The sequence below is a fragment of the Rhinolophus ferrumequinum genome, chromosome 22 (assembly GCF_004115265.2).
Source record: "Rhinolophus ferrumequinum isolate MPI-CBG mRhiFer1 chromosome 22, mRhiFer1_v1.p, whole genome shotgun sequence".
Classification (NCBI taxonomy): Eukaryota; Metazoa; Chordata; class Mammalia; order Chiroptera; family Rhinolophidae; genus Rhinolophus; species Rhinolophus ferrumequinum.
This window is the reverse complement of record NC_046305.1, coordinates 34,106,818-34,116,389: the sequence shown is the minus strand read 5'-3', so window position 1 is coordinate 34,116,389 and position 9,572 is coordinate 34,106,818. Positions and strand designations below refer to the sequence as shown.

The 9,572-nt window shown below is 34.0% G+C and overlaps 1 long non-coding RNA gene across 1 annotated transcript; it reads left to right on the top strand.

Moving 5' to 3' along the window:
- The first annotated feature begins 213 nt into the window (after nucleotides 1–213).
- On the top strand, nucleotides 214–8,261 carry LOC117014347 (uncharacterized). Its single transcript, XR_004421493.1, has 3 exons — nucleotides 214–326; nucleotides 478–613; nucleotides 7,847–8,261. It is a non-coding gene; the product is annotated as an uncharacterized LOC117014347 (long non-coding RNA).
- Nucleotides 8,262–9,572: the final 1,311 nt, after the last annotated feature.

Genomic DNA, 9,572 nt, shown 5'->3' with positions numbered 1-9,572 from the left:
GAAGTTTATTTATAATTAACCACTATTTAAATCAAATTCACTAATGGCTTCATTTCCTTAATAAGAGTTCAATGTTGTTCCTATTGCCAGTTGTATTTCATTTGAACCTCAATCTTCTAAATCAGCTCTGTTTTCTATCTGTTTATTTTCATTTGCATGGATGCACTTGAAAATGCATCAGATCAAAAAAATTCCTTATTCATCATTCTGTACAACTCTTCAAAACTCTAGGATATGCTACATAATAAAAACAATAATTTCAACAGAAAATCAAGATGTCACTGAATTTTGTCATGGAGCCACAAGAATAACACATCAAACAGAAGGTAAGTTTTGTTTTACTTGTTTACAATGCAAATTATTTTAAGTCAGCTCTTTTATAGCCTATAGTCTGTCTTTACATGGGACGAAAATATACCATGGGCTTATTTTATAAAAGTAAAAATCAACTTATGGTTTACTTTTATTTTTCTACAGAAGTACATGAGAAAATTTTGGCTTGGTATCCACTCACTTCAATTCTCTCATTTTAAGGAATTATGAAAATTCTGATGATTTTTAAAACTCTCATTTGTTGTGGCATATACAAACATGCATTGATCCATCACCACAGGTATGCTTTCATAAATTTCCTCTTACCAATCAGATAAAAATTCATATCAATTTGCAAAATTGTTTTCTTTATTTTTTAAAGTTTAGCATATATATGATTATTTGGGGAAAAATAGATTTTCTCATTTGTCATTCTTTCAATTCATGATGATGGTAAATGGTACCCATGAGTATCTTAATTATTTTAGCAAGTGATGAAAATTCTTAGTATATAATTTGTTATGTGAAGAAAGTACCCAAGTACAATTTTATTTCATGTTATGAAAAAAATGCTATCACTTTCAAAAGTTCTATCATTTCGAAATCTTTGAGACGTGTTCCCATCAAATATGAAATCATTTTTTTCATCAGCATAAAATAGTGCTGGATTTCACCTATTCTCAAGGCATCATCTGTACCTCATCTCGGACCCTTCATATTTGTGTTTCCTATTGTTCTTGTTTTTTTTCTTCAATGGTCAATCATTCATACAACATAAGGTAAGTACTATAATTATCCTCATTTGGAGATGAGGATTCTCTGGCACTTAGCAGTTAGATAATTCTTAAAATGTGAACCCACCTTATTTTAATAATTAGACATCTATTCATCTACTTACTTGCTCAAACAAGGAATGCCAAAATGTTCAAGAACTAAAGAACAGAAGTGTGCAATTTAGGCTATAAGGTAAGGAAAAAACCAAACAAACTATGAAAAGGATAAAAGCAGCAAACAGTATGAAACAGCAAAGGAATTTGTTGGGGGCCAAGTATAAGGATTTTAAGATGTAAAGTGGCAATAAAATATGAATAAGAAGTAACACTAGCAAAAATTGTGAAAGCTTAAGATAAGCACAGAAAGGGAAGAAAAATGGAAAGATTGACTGAGGAAGCATACAGTTTTCCTTGGGCTCTAACATCTTTTTATTGATAATTCTGAGAGAATATTCCCTGTATTAGTTTCCAAAATAGAATAAAAAAGAGTCTGCATTTCTGGGATTAAAGATGTTCATGATTTTTGTGATTTGTCAGGGGAATTGTTTATGATGTCAGAAGGAATTATTATGCAATGGCTAAGAGGATGGACTTTGTAGATAACCAGAAACTCAAGTCCTGGTTCTCAAATTTCATATTGTGTTTCTGATCTTGACAGTCATGTGCCAGAGCCACCTCCTACTGCCTCACAATAGTTTATAATGTGTGTGTCTTCCCAACATCATGTCCAGTGACATCACACTGGTAGTCTGAAATAAGCCAAGTTGAGATTATTTACATTCCCAAAATTGGCAAGTGCTATAAATCAGTGCTTAATTTCCCATGAACCAGCTTACCAGCACACCACTGGACCTTGGGCAAATTCCCTAATCTCTCTGAAAAGAAAAAAAAGATAGATATGACAGGTCCTCATAGGATTCTGCAGATTTTTCAATGGATGATGTATCTCATATGATGCCCACTACGCAGTAAACATCAATAATGGTAGCACTTTAGTAATTTAATTCAGTGTATTACACAGAACATTGAACAATTCTGTTTTTCTAACACACTAGAAAGCACTTCAATTGGTTCATCAAAATTCCGAGAGAGGAGGATTTGTACACATTATTTTACTGACTTTACAGATGAAATGGTTTCTCCTATATATTATTAGATTTTTGTAAAGAAGATGAACAATTTCTAACACTTATATTGTAAATTTCTTCTGTATGATTAGTTTAGAAAAATTCTGTTTTCTTAAGTGATTCATATGTAGAAGCTCAAGGGTATCTCTTGGGGGTGTAACCCACCACACCCTAAATTAGTTTAAACCCATATCTTCAGTTCTTCAAAACTTCTCGATCAGGTAATAGAAGGTTTGACCCCAGTTTTTGGAAAGCTTGAACAGAAAATTCTGAGCCAGAGGCCACTATAACTATCAAGATGACAAGCATGCTGTATACCTTGAAACTTCAAAGGTAGGCACTGCAGGAAACAGGAATTTAAGAAAAGATTAAACAGTCTAGAGGTAACTCTGCTTAGTTGTCTAACAACTCTCACATCTAGGTAGTCTTAATGTAGATTATTTATTCTTAAGATCCTTATTTCATTTTTCTGTCCTTGGAATATAATTCTGTATATTTTAAAGTAAGTTATATGTATACAATTTCACTATTGCTCACAAAATATGAAGATGATTTTATTGATAAAAATATTTTTAAATTTATTTAAATAGTTTTGTGGTAGGAAAAGAAACTATTGAAGTTGAATTGAATTGTAGTGTCCTTCGTCACTTCAAAGGCTTTGTGGTAGATTGTTTACAAAGACGAATAAAATAATTCTTCCTATTTCCTACGCACACACCTTTGCAATATGACTGCTGTTTCTCTCATCAAGAGCTAAAGTTTCTCTACCCCTTCGATCTGGGCTTTGCCAAGTTTCCGTCAGTTGGACACTAGCAAACATGACGAAAGCAGAGGTTTGAAAAACACTTGCACATTAGGCCTTGCTATATTGCTGCCCTGAGACCACCATGTGAAGAAGTTTGAGCTAGCTTCCTGGAGAATGATAGACCACATGGGGAGGAGATGAGCGATACCAGTCGAGGCCCCCTGGACCAACCAATCTGCCAAACATCAGGCAAAAGAGCGAGGCCAATTGAGATGACTTATTCTCAGAGGACCTATCTGCTAACTGGACAACTGACTTACCATCCCACAGAATCATAAGCAAAGATATAATAATTGTTTTAAGCCAGAGTTCAGAATTGAATAGTTGCAAAAGAGACCTTATGGTCGACAAAGCCAAATATTTACTCTCTTCCTCTTTACAGAAAAAGTTTTCTGATCCCTGTTTTAAGCCACTGAGTTTTGGGGTGGTTTATTATGTAGCAATAGAAAAATGGCTCTTATTTTCAAAAAGGGACTTATTGTCAAAAGACTTATTTTCAAAAATGGAATGTGCTTCATTTCTCTTTTTAAATATTTTTATTAAAATATAGCTAGCATACAATATTATATTAGTTTCAGGTGTACAGCATAGCTATTCAACAATACCCACCTAGCAATATACAGATTTATTACCACATTATTGATTATATTCTCTATGCTAAACATGTGATCACCACAGGCCAATAACCATTTGACACTATACCATGCTAAGTCTTGTGCTCATGAAAAAAATAGGGACCTTGGGCAAATTCTTGAATTTTTCTTTAGGGTCAATAATTTCTTTTATGGCAAAAGCAATACTGTTCAGTTTGCATTTCTAAAGTATAGTTATGAAGACTGCTAGCTATCAACAAATATCTGTTCTTCCCTTTTTCCATAGTAATGTAATTGGAGCTAGACATGTCACTACTCAGTCAGAGATTACACTTAAGTGCCCCATTCTCAGTTACATGTGACCATAGGACTAGGTTTTCACTTCTGGACTATGAATGGAAGTGATATATGCATTGCTTGGGCTTTCTCCATGCTCTCATTCCCTTTCTCTGGAACCTATGGCAACCTAGTTCACCATGCAGACAGACAGAATGTTCTAGAGAATGGAGGAATACACAATGAAAGAAACCTTAGTCACTTAAAAACCATGTGGAGCAGAGTCACTCCTCAACTTGGACGTCTTATTTTAGATTATTAACATGAGACAGAAATAAACTTAAATCTTCCTTAAGCCACTGAATTATCATTGGCTGTCTTTTATGCAGCAGGCTATTCTTATCCACACTAATTCAATTGTTTTGTACAATATACTTTGGCACCTAAAATGATATAGTTTGTAGAACATTGGATCTTGGGTCAAAAATTCTAGGGTACTTTGAAAAACTTTGCTCCAATTTTCTGAATTCGCCAGAGGCTAGTCACTTATAATAACTGTGATTTTGTTTCTCTAGATAAAAATATGCAACTCCAGATGGGCTAAACAGGAATTTTCTAAACTGACCTTCCTAATTCCTACTTCTACTGAGTAAGAGTGTTCCAATAACTGGTTATTAACCTAGGCATGTGTCATATTAGTCCCGAGAAATGTTTATATACCAACATAGTGCCTTAGGTAATATAATGGGAAATAATCAAGGTGAGTTTTTGGCACTTGTGCAGCTAGGGATCGTTTTCCCTTGAAAACGCACACACACATGTACTCCTATTTGAGGCAATTGGAAGAAAATTTGGGGAAAGGATTTCAGTTACACATTGAATACGTACTCAATGATGGCAAGCAATGTGTCTGAAATTGTAGTGTGTATGAGGGGAACTTGTAAAACATGCAAATTTGAGTTTTCTGTCTTTCTCTCCTCATACTCCCAGAGATTATGTTTCCATAAGACTAGTGTGGCCACCTATAATCTCCATATTTAAATATCACCCTAAGTAATTCTAAGATGGGGGATCTGTGACTTTCTTTGAGAAGCCACAGCCACAGCAGAAATTAAATTCAGATATTAAGGCTCACTTCCTGGAAGTGAAGAAATCTAGATGTGGCAGGTAAATTCTGGAGAAAATGAGTTAAATCAAGGTTTCCAGAAGAAAGCCTACTAGATTTTAAAATATTCTTTTATGAATGACTTTGTTGAAAACTAATAAGGAAAAATTACCAAATACAACAACAAAATTTGAATTGGACCATTTTGCATGTGAACTTTCTACTCAGCACCCAGTGTGCAGTTTAAAAATAATCTTGTTTGGAAGTTATATTAGGTGTCTCTGCCATGTACTTTCATCACACTGCATAATTTCTGGATCAGAGCAAGTAGCATGTTGAGTTTGGTTATCTAATTGCATGTCTTCTCTGCTAGACTAAATGCTCTGTAAGGAAAGAAGAGTTCTCTCTCTTGCTCACCAAAGTATCCCCAAAGCTTATCAGGATGCCAGGAATATGCCAAGTGCTTAACTAATATTTATTGAAGGAATAAATCCCTGAATAGAAAATAGCTGGTTGATTTTACATAGAAAATGGACATGAACAGTAAAACAGATCATGACTTAAGTAGTATAGACCCAACAGAGGTATATTCAGAAAACAATGTTGGTCTATGTCCCATGAAGGCGTCTAGTTGGGAGGATGGAGTAGGATCAAGGATTGGAGATAAAAACTCTTATTAAGACCAATTGCCCTGCAAGGACTATACATAACTTTGGAGAAGGGACCTGGAACCACTTTGATTTTCTGTTCTGTTATTCTTCTATAATTACTGTGGTTATTCTTCTATGTTACTAACTGTTCTTTTGGATAACACTGAGGATGGTGTGCTTGCGAGGAATGGAATTAATAATGTTTAGATTTCCCAGCTATCGGATAAGTGACCATTTCAGATATTGAAATCCACATTTGAACAAATAAAAGCACAACTGGAATGTGAAATCTAAAAAAGTCAAACTCATAGAAAGAAAATAAGACGGTGGTTGTAAGATGTTGAGTGGTGGAGTAAATGGAGAGATTTTGGTCGAAGTGTACAAACTTTAAGTTACAAGTTGAATAAGTTCTGGGGATCTAATGTATAGCATGGCGACTGTAGTTTGTAATACAGTCTTGTATACTTGAAATTTGCTAATAGAGTAGATCTTAAGTGTTCTAACTACAAAAAATAAACAGTAACTACAAGTACGATGATAGATGTGTTAATTAGCTTGATTGTGGTAATCATGTCACAGTGTACATGTACAGTCCGTCCTCTGTATCTATGATTTCCCATCCGCAGATTCAACCAAGTGCAGATGGAAAATATGTGGGGAAAAAAAATCCAAGAATGTTCCAAAAAGCAAAACGTGAATTTGCCATGCACAATATACTACACCGAATCCTCGAAAACGAAGTGACGTGTAGGCACACCACGCTGTAGCCTATATGCAAATAAATATAGGTTATATGTAAATAGTATGCCATTTTATATAAGGGACTTGAGCATCCTTGGATTTTGGTATCAGTGAAGGGTCCTCAAACCAATCTTCCAGATACCAAGGCACGGTTGTATCAAATCATTATATTGTACACCTTAGCTATATGTAATTTTTATTTGTCAATTATACTTCAATAAACTGGGGGGCAAAAAGCACAACTAACTTAAAATATAATCCATCTCTTCAGATTAGGTTTCTAACAGAATCGTTTAAAATTTAAGTGAAAGATATAATTTTCCTGCTTTAAAATGCAGCTGTTAGGGTTTTGCGTATTCATAGTGTGAAAGAAGTAAAAATGAGGGACACTAATACATTAGAGGAGAAAATGGAAAAAACTTGTGAAAAAGGTATAAATGAAGAGCCAGTCCTACCAAGCAGTTAGCCAGAGGTTAAGTGAACTGGGAAAAGTCACTTAACCTCTTCTCTACCTGGATCTCATTAGTAAAATTAGGAGACAGGATGAAATAATTTATAAGATTGCTGTTAGCTTTAAATTTTTTACGAGTTCAGAGCCTTTAAAAACATGGTGTCTTCAGCAAAAAACACCACTGAAAACTTTTTTTTTCAATATTCCTTTTATCTATAATGAAAATAAGTTAAAAATAATAGGATTGTTTACAAATCCATTAAATATTTACAGGTTTCTCTCTTGATCATTTTGATTCAATATGTGTATGTATAAATCATCAATATTTTCAAAATTCAAAAATGTGCATGAAGGACTTTTATAGCTTCTGTGATGGCTTTGAACTGAAGTATGAAAAACTTTCTTGTTTATGTAAGTGGTTTTATGCTTATCATTTGTCAGTAAGGCTAAGATTTTAAGAATGGTGTATTATCCATACACAATAAGTGCTTAGCTTGCCATTATGATTTTCCTCTTGAATTGTAAATTGTGTAACTTTTCTAGATTCCCTCATTTATTTTTAAAATGTTAGTATCCAGGTAACAACCACAAAGAGGAATTTCTCCATACCATGTGGTATGTTAATACTAAAAATGAGTGTTATTTCCCGTGAGGGAAATGTAATTAAGGATAAAGAGGAGATACTTATCAATAAGAACATTTGTTTATCCATAAATCATGTGACAACACTATTTTATAATTCTGTATATTTATCTTATTTTATTTAATTCTAGTGTTTTTGCCTTTTAATAAAAAATATCATTTATTTTCCTTCTTAGTGACATATCTATCATAATGTTTTTGTATTTTGCCAAAATATTTATAGAATGGTTCTCTGTACTAGATGTTGTACAACAAATATTTGTTGATGGATTAACCTTTTCATTGCTGCTTCCAACACCTCCTTCCCATCCTCAGTGTAACAAGTACTGTCAATTGCCTACCTTAACAGCCTGCCACCTGACTTCTTCTAGGGGCATGTGATGCAATTGTGGACAATGACACATAAGACGACATCTTCTAGGAAGATTTTTCTATACTCTTCAGACAAAAGGAAGAGATGCCCTTTCATCTAACCTTTGAACAGCCTTGTGAGAAGCTACCTGACGCTGCTGTTGTCATCTTGTAAAGCTAGAGAGATAACAAATATACTGAGAATGGCAGAAAAGAGAGATTCTGAACCAACCCCATACAACCGTACCTCTATAAAAGAATTCTTGATAAGTGACATAATGCATTTTCCTTATTGTTTAAGCCACTTTTACTTGGGTCTTCTTTTTCTTGTAGCTGAAACTGATATACACATTGTTTCTTTCTAATCTCCCCATATATAAATATAATCTATCAATATGTTTATTGATTATACTCGTAACTCATATAACCTTTTTTTGCCGCCTGACAGTATAATTCTTTAATTTTTTTAATTAAAAAATTATTAAATTTATTGGCTTAACATGTGTTAGCAAAATTATATAGGTTTCAAGTGTACATTTCTATAATACATCATCTATACATTGCATTGTGTGTTCACCACCCAGAGTCGGTTCTCGTTCCACACCACAACCTTCCTGGCACTTGTTATTATTTCTCTTGTTGATAAGAGCCATTCTAATGGGTGTGAGTTGGTATCTCATTATGGTTTTGATTTGTATTTCCCTGATAGCTAGTGAAGTTGAGTATCTTTAAACATATCTGTTGGCTGTTTGTATCCTTGGAAGAAGTGTCTGTTCAGATCCTCTGCCCATTTTTTAATTGGATTGTTTATCTTTTTGTGGTTGAGTTGTATGAGTTCCTTATATATTTTGGATATTAGCCCCTTATCGGAGGCATTGTTTTCAAACATCTTCTCCCATTCAGCTGATTGCCTCTTTGTTTTCTTGATGGTTTCTTTTGCTGTGCAGAAGCTTTTTAGTTTGACATAGTCCCATTCATTTATTTTTGCTTTCACTTCCCTTGCCTTTGAGGTCAAATTCATAAAATCCTCTCTGAATCCAAGGTCCAAAAGTTTAGTACCTATTTTCTTCTATGAAATGTATTGTTGCAGGTCTAATGTTTAAGTCTTTGTTCTACTTTGAGTTAATTTTGGTACATGGTGACACGTAGCAGTCTAGTTTCATTCTTTTGCATGTGGCTTTCCAATTTTTCCTGCAGTCTTTATTGAAGAGGATTTCTTTTCTCCACTGTATGGTTTTGGCTTCTTTGTCAAAAATTATCTGCCCATACACTTGTCTTATTAGGGAGACAACTTCAGAGATGGTGTAGATGCCTGACCACTGCACTGTACACGTAAGGCTGAAGATGACTAACAATGAATGTCAACTGTAATTTAATATATATATAGTTACAGGATATGGAGTACAGCATAGGGAATAGAGTCAATGTAATTGTAACAGCTATATAATATGTCAGAGGGATAGTAGATTGGGGGAAGGGGTTATCACTTTATGAGCAGTATAAATGTCTAACTATTGCATTGTTTTGTCCTATTGCATTGTTTTGTATTGCATTGTTTTGTTTATTGAAACCGAAAAAAAAAATATCTGTCCCTATATATGTAGGTTTATTTATGGGTTCTCAGTTCTATTTCATTGGTCTGTGTGTCTGTTTTTCTGCCAATACCACACTGTTTTGATTATTGTCACCTTGTAGTCTAAATTCAAGTCAGGGAGTGTTATACCTCCAGCCTTGTTCTTTTTTCTT